This window comes from Dermacentor silvarum, chromosome 3 (assembly GCF_013339745.2).
Source record: "Dermacentor silvarum isolate Dsil-2018 chromosome 3, BIME_Dsil_1.4, whole genome shotgun sequence".
Taxonomy (NCBI): Eukaryota; Metazoa; Arthropoda; class Arachnida; order Ixodida; family Ixodidae; genus Dermacentor; species Dermacentor silvarum.
This window is the reverse complement of record NC_051156.1, coordinates 216,075,946-216,089,110: the sequence shown is the minus strand read 5'-3', so window position 1 is coordinate 216,089,110 and position 13,165 is coordinate 216,075,946.

The following is a 13,165-nucleotide window of genomic DNA, read 5'->3' as shown; positions in this document are numbered from 1 at the left end:
CTCTGCTATGGATCCCCTTCCCCCCTCAGGAAAAAGAAAGCAAGAAAACAGACACGAAATTAACATTACAACAGTTTGGTTGTTCTGACAACTCGTCGTTAACCGTTAACGACGAGTAGTCAGAACAACCGACAAACAGTGGCTACTAGTATTTCTGCAAAATGTCCATGACTTCGGCAATGACCGACTTCGGTTCTTCAATTACAACATGGAGGCTAACGAAAGTATTAAGAGCGTAACTATCAGGAATTTTTATTGAGCCAACTGCGCATGAAATTTTCTGTGTGAGAGTTGTCCGCCTTTCAAAGAAGAATAATTACCGTGAAACGGCTGCTACATATATTATATTTACATATATAGCTTGTTTTCTTCACTAGCTTTCAGCAAGTTATTGTTAGATAATCTTTTTGGAATAAACAGAAATAAAGAATGCTACAACACGAACGAGTTGTTATTGATCGCTCAGAAGATACAGAACAAATTCGGTGGCGAGCAGCTGAAATCTCAGGAGTCATAACGGCGGTCGATGGAAAGTCATCTTCGGCCGCAAATCTTCCCACGGAACCGAAAGGACACGAGCAGAAAGGCGGAACAAGAGGAGACGGAGGCTGAAAACGCGAATTCTACAGCCTCCATCATCACTCACACGCCGCCAACGCCTTCGCATATCTGGCCTTCCTTTCTATTTGTTATTGCCGATGTCAGGAAGCCGACTCACAGCCTCGTTTATATCACTTTTACTTATGTATTTATAGTTTTTTACCTATAACACAGGCGATGTTCTCTCGTGTCGACAACGCAGTACGGATATGGGCTTTAGTGAAGTGACTTTGAACGAAAACTCTGCGCTTGTGTGTCCTTCACACGAAGCACGTTTCTTTTCGGAAAGTTTTACTACATAACAGGGCTAATATTTTCCTCTTCTTGCCTTGACGCTGCGACATTCGAAATGCGAGGGGAAAATATGACTCTTGCAATGGTTATTACCGCTCATACTTCCTAGCCGCCGGCCTGGTTTAGAGTGAAATCAAATGACATTCCACGGAGTTAAGGATTGCACATATGTAAAAGGCTTTACGCACATACAGTATAGACGAGTTACACTTCAGCTAATTGTATTGCAGTGACAAATAGATTAAAATAAAATAGCAGGGGGTGAGGAGGGGGATGGATTCACACTACTTGCAAAGCCGGTAAGGCGGTTCATCCAACCCGACGTTATTAAACAGTGCATGGGTTTGCCTAAACCACATTCTTCTGAATTCAAACGACCTGAAGGATTTTTATAGTGAATGCTTTCGAATCGCATTTTTATTGCTAAAGCTTTGTGCGCCAACGAGTAGTTCAACTTGTCCTTTAATTTGTGTCGTTCGTTGGTTTTCAGCACAGTTATAATAAAAATGATGACTTGACATATTTTAAGAGTATTTACACATGATGAGTGTTATACAACATAATCTAAATTCATCGACACACATGCTCAAAAGTTACATGATGCGCCGCAAGTTACGTGATAAAAAGAATTAGCTGTTAGCACAAGAAATTTTACTGCCCAAAATGAATTTTCTGAAGTTAAAACGCCACACATTTGAACTGCAAGGAACAAAACAGAAGTGTCAACATGCTTTGCCAACGAATACACGCCAGGCCATAAACGGATCCATGGCCGGATGCACTGCCCACAATTCCCATGGTATCACCAATACAATATTCCCATGGTATCAGAACAATTACTGGGCCAGATCCTCCTTTGGTGAGATTAGTATAAAGTTCAGTTGTCTGGCCTATGGGTTTCACGGAGGCATACTGCACTGGATGAATATACGACAATATATAAGCTATATTTGCTATTTACGACAATGTATCAGCTATATTTGCTATTATTCACTTTCAAAACGAAGCAGATGTTTGCAGAAGATGGCCGCTTGCTCAGTATCTTCAGGGGATCGTGCGGCAATTCAAGTGTGCCAGTCGAAATGGATATGACCATCCAAATATGGCGCAATGGTGACCTAAGTTGCCGTACAGACTTCAGCAAGAAGGTTTAATCGCAGTAAGCGCTTCCGTGATTAAAGGTAAACAATGCGAGGCCAGTCCTAAAGCAAACTCTATAGACAAAGATAGCAGGCAGTCAAGAGAAGTGTGGGACAGGTAATGAAACCAACAAGAAGGAGCACGCCTGGAAAAGTGTTCATGATCAGTACAGTAACAGCGGAAGAAAAATTAACGCGCCATGGCGAAATATGTTCTGATAGTATAGTCAGTCTAAGTATTCCTCACGGATGCAACATTGTGCCGAGGCACCGTATACGGTCTTTCACTTTTCTCATTTGGGAGATGGTCATACGAGAGTCCACGAAGTAGGTACGTGCAGATACTTAAAAAACCTTTAAAGATTCCGGAAATCTTGCATTCATGTACCAATTCGCTGGCATCATTTTGCAAAAGAGCACTTTCTAACGTTCAACAATCAGAGTGAAATATTATAAAATACCATAGCCGGTAATGTGCATTTCTTGCTAGGGTTTTAACGCCCCATGATGTTACGGAACGGCTGATTTGTCGCATGTTGCCTGAGAGTGCATTGCTGATCTATAAATCTGCCGAAGAAAAACGAAAAAAAAAACGTGTACGTAATGATGTTAGACTAATGAGGGTGCCCAGAACACGCGATATACCCGAAGTAGACGATGTTCGGAGTTTACATTATCGATTGAAATATTTAATACCTGGATATCATAATTCACACGTGCTGTTTTTCCTACAGCACCTTTTGCTCTGTCATATTTTTTCGCGTAACTTCATCACGGCTGCTGGACGTAATTACACGCACAAATCAGTTCCTTGGGAGTGCGTATCGATGAGCTAGAACTGGAAGCAGACATTTCCGCCATAAAGCCCGGCAGAAAAGGACTAAAGTAAGGAATGTATAATATTGGGGCTTCCGGGTCGCGTCTTTAGTTCAAACAAAAGCTTTATGCGCCACGGCATGCAAGCATTTCAGAAGGGAGAACTGTTAATTATGTTGAGTGATCATCAAACATCGGTCATTTTGAAACAACCAGTATCTATACCGGACAAGCAATGAATCTTTGTAATTTAGAAAGGGGAAAATTAACAGAGAGTGTGCGTGCCTGTGTGGCCCTTACCTGTGATAAGATACCGACAAAAGTGGCTTAAATTTTTTATCCTAACGACTTGTTTTCACATTTAGAGCACAGAGATCATGACGCCAGGGAAAACTTTGGATAAATGATATGCATTTTTAATTTAAAATATAAAAGGTATAATCAGTTATGAATAAAACTTAATTTTCATGAAAGCGTTATTGAATAATTTAAAAAAAAACAGAGACAGAGAGAGAATGGGGAAAGAAAAGGCAGGGAGCTTAACCAGACTTTGTCCAGTTTGCTACCCTACACGTGGGGAGGGGGATGTGGGAGTGAAAGAAAGAGAGAGCAAACAAATAGAATTTAAAGAAATGGCAATGGGCTGCCGGTGGGAGCCGAACACGGAATCTACACAGTCTCGTGCACAGCTCTACAAATTAAGCTGCCATGATAATTATCGCTTTAATCACTTTCTTGTGTATTTCCACGTATGCATTAAGCCTTGCCTTAAGAGTGCTAGCCAGCGCCACTGATCACCATGGCGGCATATGTGGAACGTCTTTTAAACAGCTTGTGTCACGTAGTATACGTGATGTTAGGAGAAGGCAACATTACAATAATCGAGTGAAGCTAATCTACAACCACTGTTCTCCCCAACGTGTTTTCTCACTCTAGTCAATGCTGCGCCGAATTAAGATTGCTTTTTGTATCCTACTAAAACCTGCAGCAGTATTATTGGGAAGTGTCATTACGACCTCGAAGGCCTATACTATAGGAAGCGTGAACGTCATCCACGGGAAAAACATCTGCTTTATTGCAGACATAATTCATAATTACTGAGCGCGTTCTAATTACTGGTTCCTCCTTAGGAATCGAAGTGAGAAAATGCGTTTTTAGAAATCAAATTACTGCAAGTATAACTTTCTAACAGAAATGCGAACTGCTAAAAATGCGAAATTTAGGAACGTAAAATCTTAACTGTTTACCTCTCAGGAGAGCTCATTGCTGAGCGCCGTTCGCAAAGTCTTGTTGCAGTGACATGCGAGGAAAGGCAAGCTAAGGCCAAAATGAAAACAGTGCACTTAGGAAGTAAACGTGACACGGCGCGCTGGCTGACGTCGAGGAAAATTAACCTTGCGTCCGGGGGCGATATTGCTCATCCGTATTTGCCGGTGCCTTTAGAAGGCGCTCATGAAAACAAAAACCACTGTAATTAATGGGCTGAGAGGGCCGATAAACGAGCTCGACAAGCGAGTGGACACTTGAGCGCGCGATATTTATCGCCGGGATGCACGCGAAGAGGTACATGGGACAGGTCAGCAAATATCAGGCTGCGACAAAAACGTGCGCGATAACGTGAAGAGAATAATTTGTGAAAAAGAAAGACGAAACATGTTTAAGGCACAAATTATGCTTGTGCTTGAATAATATTATGATGCAGCTGCTGAGTTTGCGCCGCATCTTCGCTAATCGCACGCGACACCAAGGGTAATTGAACGAAACGAGCGACGTCTTCGCCGTCACGAGTGGTTTCCTCTTGGCGTTCGCCACCGACGAGCAATATGATTATACGCGTTACGACGTGTGCTTCGGTACTCCATGGTGTAAGGAGAAGCGAACGGGCTGAAAGCAAGGAAGTGTTTAAAAATCCAAACGGAAACGTGGATGCGAACCAAGATGAGAATTATAACTACAAGGCACAGCAAAAATGGAGGGATTGCTTCACTCAGGATGGGCTTCGGCATCGAAATCTGACAAAAGCATAGCCTTCGAGATTATCACATGGATTCAGCAATCTCGGAGGCCGAACAACACACACTCGTCGCCGTCATGCCATTGTCGCTGCGCCATCGTCGTCGTACTGCCTTCCTATTTCGAAAACGTCATTCCCTCTACGTCACTGATTCCTAATCATACGCTGTCGTCATTCAGTCGCGATTATACCGGCGTTGTCTTGTCCTCGTCGCCGTTGCATCGTCATCATGCAGTACCGTCATACAAGCGTTGTCATACTGTCCTCGTGATGCTGTCGTGATCTATCAATCGTCGTAATTCTTGCTTCGTCATCCGACTGTCGTCGTATTGTCGTCGTCACGTGATTGTAGTCATATTGTCGTCATGCAGCCATCGCCAAGCCATCGGCGTCACGCACTCGTCGTCATCCAATTGTTCACATTCCATCGTAGAACATTGTTGCCCACACTCGTAACCGTCCTCTGTGTTTTGTTTTAATTATTATTATGAAAAGTCGTCGTTTCGTTTTAACCTCCGAAAACCACGCCAGTTATGCATTTAGGCTCTTTGCTCAGTTGCTGGAATAATCAAGACTACGGGGGAATCATTAACGTGCACCTAAATATACGTACACAGCGTTTTCGCATTCCACCCCCATTACAATGTGGCCGCCGTAGCCGGAAATTAAACTCGCAATTTCCGTACATTCCGTTATAACGAGGAAAACCTCTTTATAACGTAGTTGAAGGGGGAGCCAGAATTAATTCCTTATATTCATTGCTTCGTTATATAAAGCCACACCTGTATTTGCCCGGACTAACGCTTATCAAAGCTCGTCTGTAGTTTCATCTATTGTCAAATGGCATTCATTGCCTTGAAACATTGTCTCGCATGTGGAATGATCATTTCACGCAGCACTACTAACCTTCTCAGAGTGTATCAACGTGTCGTTACCTACATACGATAGAATATTTACTTCAACCGTGTTTTCATGTGCTTAGTACTGTATAACAATTTTAATGCGCAAGAATTCTAGGGCTACTTACTTGGAAATCGGTCCGTCCATCCGTCTGTCTGTAACGCGTCACACGATCCTCTCCATAGGTATACTTCGGGTCCTATGTGGGTATATATAACAGCATGCCTTATGACTTCGTATGACTACTGAGGTTTATGATTATGACTATATATGGCGAATACTGAAGAGATATTTAGAGTAAGTAAGGTCAATAAAAGATTCAAAGAATACTTTTGATGAAAGTACTCTTTCACGTAATGTAGTTACGCCCGGCTCCTTTGGACGTCTACGCAAGTACGCGAACGAGACCGAGGCACGTGATGCGAGAAACGATACAAGACAGTGTGAAAACAATACCATTACGTTTCGTAAAACGAGGTATCCCACATATGGTACATAAGTGTCTTGACGTTTTTTGTTTTAGTACACATAGTTGCGCTCACTAGCGATATTTTGTCGGCCAAATTAAACAAGACTATGAAGAAACGAGAAGTATGAAGATCGACCGACAGGGATTTATCTCAAATATTCTTCGAACATGATTGTTTTGTTCTGTTATTTAGGCATGTGTGGGAGTTGAACTGATATGCACCTTCAGCTCGCCGTATCTTATGGAGAATTACGTACAAGGTCCGGAGCAGTAAATAAATCAATTAGAAAAATGTGAGATGTAAGAAAAGCAGCTTATAAGAGGCTTTATCTTGTCACGGGCTTCAGACGCGGATCTAGCGCTGTGATAATTTCGGGCTCTTGCTTCTTCCCAGTGCCGCTTATTAGATGAGTTTAATACACGTACTTCAATGTTTTATGTCTGCGTTATTAAGTATGTCAAATCAACCTTGAAAAGCGCGAAACAGTGACGCACACAGTGAGGCAGAACAGGACGCATAGCGAAACTGGAGTTTCACAACGTATCTTGCGGAGAAAAACTGCTGGTCACTTGCAAAGCAAACGCGACCATTTAAATTGTTCATGACGCGATCACCGCCATTTCCGCTTCAGGTCCCGTACATGCATTTCTTTCCTAAGTGTGCACCGGAGTGCGGCGATTATAATTGGCTTACGCAGAGCGCAGAGGATTTTCTTCGCTCTTCTGCGCCAAGAACCACTGCAAGAATTATTGCTTGGCATTTCTAGCCCAAGAGGAAATGGAGAGATACACTATCAGAAAAAAAAACCAAAAAAAAAACTGGAAGATGGGCTTTAATCAGCATGCATCCTGTAGCCAGCCGCTGAACATTAAAATAAAGAGAAAAAGAGCTAGAAATATACAGAACGCCTATTTACTTTACAGCAGTGAGTCGCAGAGGGCGTGCAACACGCTTGTCGGAAAGCGACGGTTGTAACTGGTAGAAAAGTGACCAAACTTGTGAAGTCCCTTATTCACCAATTTTTCAGCTCCACTGTTGAATAGAAAAACTGTTAGATCAATCAGCGACGCAGGTACAGGACGTCCCTATACGCTGAACATTGTTTACGTGGCAATGATGGTACGACTAGATATGACCGGCACCAGTCGCGAGACATTTCAATGTCGTGACAGGCTGGCTACTGTGGACGTCGGTCGCCGTGAGTCACTCCTTGATCGCCTGTCGGCGTCGGTCGTGAGAACTTTGTATATCACCGGTGTGAATGCTGCTTATGAGAGAGAAGTTTAGGCACGCGAGTGAAAAAAAGAGAAAGAAAGCTAATAGAAGCGCTCATTAGAGACCTACACGGAGTTAGCTGTTTCTCCGAAAAGTCATCGTGACCTTTTTTGCCCGATGAAAGAAGTATTTTGACTACGAAAAGAAACGGCCGGCCGTCGGTACGTGCCATCGATACGGCCATTTAATGTTTCTCACAGGAGTACAATGGGAAGACCCATAATTTGTGATTAAAAGAATCTGGGATTAAAGTTATGTGCACAAGAGTAACCACATCACTTCTCGTTTACAGCCCGCGCCAACAATAACGGACTAAAAGAAGATATTCATGATAGGTTTTCGTATAAATTCCACTTTTTAAGCTAGAAATCTCAATTAAACCAACAGCAAGGGCTTGATATGCTCGAAAATGGCGTACGATTTAGAGAAGGGCGAGGAAAGCATAGTGATGCAGTGTTTTCCAACTTGCGGAAAGCTTCTCGTTGTGTCACCGATTACGTCATTCAGTGGCCGATACTGCATTATCGGCTGACGACAACAAAAGTATTGTAACAATAAACACTGAAAGAAAGCAAAAAGCCGACCATTGGCAAACGCGGAAGAAAATTGGTTTCCAGTTTACTTTCTTGTCTTAGGGGTGTCGCATAATATCCAAAGCGCGGGCTCGGCATAAAGTTTGTCCGAAAGCTCTATCAGAAATAGGAATACGGAATAGTTCGAAGCGGTCTTGAGCACCGATATTGCTTCATCTGTCAAATGGCCTAATTTTACCGAGGCGCCCTCGAAAGCGAGCAAACCGAGAAAACAGGCACAGTGGCACGTTGCATTGAGCTCACGTTATAATTTCGCTCTTCCTTTGCAGTTGGTTGAAATATTCTGTTCCAAAAAAAAAAAAAAAATACGGAGCAAGAAGGCGAACTCCACGCCGCGAATGAGTCGAAAATAGCTCGAGTTAAATTTGAGAGTGGACAGAAAGAAAACGGGAACATTCAGAATGCAGAGAATTTTAATTTCGCGGACAGCGCCGCTTTACAAAAAGTTCCACACAGGCCTTACCAGATCTTACGCAGCTGAGCAGTTTCCTTCCATTTCCCCTTTCATCTCAGGAGCATAACCTTTCTTCTTATATACGCCTAGCAAATGCGGCGACAATTTCGTGCATATAAAAAACTAATGCTGGTATATTTGGGCTGTAGCTTTACTTGCTAGTTGCGCAATTCTATGGGGCTGAAATGAATTTGTCGTCCTGAATAGCACAGTTTTAATTCATAGATAGATAGATAGATCACTTTAGCGAGTAAATTGGCGCCGACAATCTTAAAATTGATGACAGATGTATTTGAAGATGCTGTAGTTTTTGCAGGATGAACATTTAACATAGCAATTCTACGTTCGCACCGTGCTACGTTGTCGAGCACCTTAGGCGAATCAAATTCCAACGCAGGGGCAGTGCGCATGCGCACGTTCTCCTATGGCCTGAATGCAGCGCCTGATGATGAACTCAAGCCCGCACATGCAAGCCTCGACGGAGCAGAGCGAGCTAAACGGAACACCTTCTGCCACGATAGCGTGCCAGGTGTTGCCTCTTCACTCGCTTTCCCGCGTTCTTCCGCTCCCTTAGTTCGTCTGTGGTGTACGGGCGTGGACTGCCACGTTTCGCTATACTTTCGAGTTAGCGGCCGCCGACGACGTAGATGCTTCAGGCTTCATAGCGGTACGTGCTGCTCGAGCCAGCAAGTAGCCGCAACTTGCGGTGCCAACGCTGCATGCGACCGACGTCCTGCGCAACGAGAGACTGAGGAAGCAGCAGCGGGCATCAAGGCCGGCAGGCAGCAGCTAAGCCCAGTAGGGGTGAGAGAGGCACGTCGCGGCGATGCCCTCTCCCCTCACGCATCATGTGGGGCACCAAGGCGGAAGCAGGTATTCCGTTTCGCCCCGTTTGCTCCGTCGAGGCGCGCTCAGGACGTGGCCTCGCAGCCAATGGGAGTTTAGGTGCCGTTTCGTTGCTACAGACGCCGACTGTTTCGCTCGATGAGCCTGATGATGATTTCACATCATGAAAAAAAAGAAAGAAGAAAGAAAAAAGGAAAGAAAGAAAAGAATGGCCACCATTGACGCATTCACAAAAACGTGCTTGTGTTACAACAGTACCCAAGCACACATGATAGCGAATCTTGGTGTTGAATATGTGGCAACCAAAAGCGGGTGGCCAATAGCAAACACCACATACTAATGAAAAGCTTTGTGGATTCGGCCCCTGCAGAATATAGTTTATTGAAGACATAATGAGAACTACTTGCGTGTTTTTTCATTGAATTTATCTGCTCTTTTTCCGTAATTTAAATAGAGACCGACATTCTGCGTCCACACTAAGTAAAAATCTCACGTGATTTATGTTTAATCTAGAATTTTCCCATTTACCTTTCATTAATAAAATGTCGCACGATTTATGCTTTAACGAACAATTTTCGGACGCTTCTATTGCCTTGTTCGGACTGAAATATCGGACAGTAAGTGTAATTGACATTCATTGGGGACGCCCTTTCTTTCTTTTTTTTTATTTTTCTTTTTTTTGATAGAGGTACCAATGGGCATCAAACGATTTTAATTGCCTGGCATATAAGTACGTTTCTATGCAAGTACTGCGTCGTGGATTAATCAGAGTAGACGGGCGGCTGCATTCGACCATCGCAGTGACGAAGAACCAGCCTAATGCAATTAAGATTGATTATGAGCAATCCAGAACAAAACTTTCGAATAAATAAATAAAGAGAGCAGCTTATTAGCTACAAATTAGATACGACAATGCGTTTCATCAGCGCGGCCACAGGATACTCTGATAGCGGGTGAGCGTCGATAATTTATGCATGCATTTCTTGCACTAGTAGCTTAACGACTTCTTTCATTAGAAAATTTAAAGCTATGCATGGCCGGACCTTGAACGATGTAAGCAGTTTTGTCATTTTCGCTTCGATGTGCAAGCGATACTTTTGGTTTGCGGCATTTGATTTCTGTCTCATTGCCTCCTCAACCCGAACACCGATTACAAAAAAATATTTGTTTATTTACTTATACATATTGCAGTTATATCATCGAGCTGTAGAAATTCAGTCTAACAGAATGAGTGTACCTTATCACAACGATGTGAAGTTGGCCTCGTTGACAAGAGAGCATACGTAAACGCGCCGACCTGAACTTAGGGCACTTTTTTTTTGCACCAAATTTGAAAAAAATTGCCGGAGGCAAAAAAAAAAGCCCTTCTAATCCTTGATCTAAATTACTCGATGAGGTGGCCATCGAGGAATCGAGGAATCAAAATGCATAATTAAATAAATAACATAGACACGCTCATTAGCTTTTTAAATAATAACATTAAGGCACATATTTCTATCTACGAATTGCTACAGCTAGTGAGATTGCAAGGCATATCAACTTGGAACAAATTTTTAGGATGGCACGGCATGGTTTCGAGATATGCGCCGTCAAAGTTGAGGTAAAAATGCACTGTTCCACATACATTTTTTTAAAGAAAACGCTTAATAGTATGGAAAATTGGGCTAGTTGGTTTGCGCTAAGCATGGTCTCAAGTAGCGCTAACATGACGAAGCAAAAGAACGAAGGAGACACGCACCAAGCGCTACAACTTTCAACTAAAGTTTAGAGAAGAAAAACAAGAAGCTTTAGTACACGAAAAGGATCTAACTACAAGGGATCTGTCAAGCTGTGAAATAACGGTCTCAAGCGAAGTCATCGAGGAGAGAGAAAGAGAGAAAACATTTATTGTCAATGAGGTAAGAAGGGATGCCAAATACAACACGTCAAGAAGTTTGTAGCTTGCAAACGTGACGTTGTATACAGCACACCGTCGACACGGGGAAGGTGTGATATTGGCCAAACTGGCCGTTGTATAAACTTGCGATTGCGAGAACACAGCTATACTTTAAGATGTCCGCCATGTATGGTTCAGCATTGCACCACTTGCGGATGCCAACCTAAGTTTGAAAGAACCACCATGTTGCATGGGCATCATGACACGATCACAAGGGAGATAGCCGAGGCCTATTACATACGTTGTAGTGATGACACGTGCGTAAGCCAGACATCTGTACCAATGTTGAAAGAAGAGATGTGCGTCATGCACACCCCGTGATAATGTATGTGTCACTGTTGGCTTTCTGGTTTGTTCCGTTTGTTGTCTACCAAAACTTCTTGTTTGTCTTCCAATAAACTTGCTAAAAGTTGTAGCGCTTGGTATGCGTCTCCCTTCTTCGTTCTTGTGTTTCGTCAAGTTAGCGCTACTTAAGAACATGGTAAGGAAACGTTGTTTTATGCTTTGAAGCAGAAAAACTGACTGGAACACCAGTGGTATTTGGTAGATCCTTTGAAAATTAATATCTCGAAACTAGTGGAACCCTGAGAATTCTTTCCAAATGGATATTCCTTGTGAAATCACCGTATACAATTCATAGATTGAAATGTGTGCCATAAAGTAATTAATTATGAAGATTATTATCATAACTATTTTTAATTATTCATACAACATTTTGATTTCTCGTTAGAAGTATTGGATGCCTCATCGAGAAATTTAGATCAACAGCTGTTTTGAATTGTGCTAACCACCACAGGCAATTAAAAAAAAATTTGGTGCAGCTAAAATCACCCTGTATATTATGATGGAGAATCTCGGTGCTTCGAAAAATTTAGGAACGAGAGATAAACAGTGAAATTTGTCAGTGGGCTGTCACAATAAATATAGAAGTGTTTTTCGTCAAGTTTGTTTACAATGCGTACTCGAAAGTGCCTGCTGTCGAATGGCATGGGTTCTTTTAAAGTGTGACTGGGCGAAGAAAGCAACGGTGTATGCTTGGTCAGAACTGAATAATCACAAGAATCTGATTTCACATTCTCGAATCCACTACTTGGATTCGGAGCATAAGTGTATTCCATTAACATTCGAAATTTCAGACTTTTTTCTTTCTTATTGGTGTATTATCTGATACTAAATGAATGTCGGTTCTCAGTAGTTTACACTGTCTTATAGACATCAACTACGTTATGTTTAGAATTAAAGCGAGAACTTGTCAGTCATTCGTCAGTATTACGTAGCTATATAGCAAAACCGAGTAGGTTTCTCGGATAGAAAGCTTCGCATTTGAAGAAAACAAAGAATAATTCAGAGTACATGCGTTATGCAGGTGATTGTTGTGGCATACAATGCGTCATCAGTATCATCACCAGCTTCATGATGACGTCACCCCAGAAGGACGTATAAGTGACCTTCTTCGAGCGATTGGACAGTTGGTTGACTGGGATGAGAAAGTTGCGGTGCGTTTTGTTCTTACGGCGCTACAGTAATAACCAAGGCATTCTGCCGATGAAACCAGGTGTATGTGCAAGTTTTCAATATCGCAGCTGACCTTATTCATAACCTATTAATTTCTTGCTAGAAAAATGTGAGCAAAAGAGAAAGACTGCTAGGCCAAGCACATAGGTCCAGCTTCCGTTCTTGTTCAGTCGTCAGTAAGCAAATAGAATAATTCATAATCGCAGTTACAAAATTAAATGGCGTAACGTGAGGGAAAACATCATGCGCTATAGGTATACAAGAGAACTTTGCGTTAACTACAAATATAGACAACGCTATCAACATCGAATGA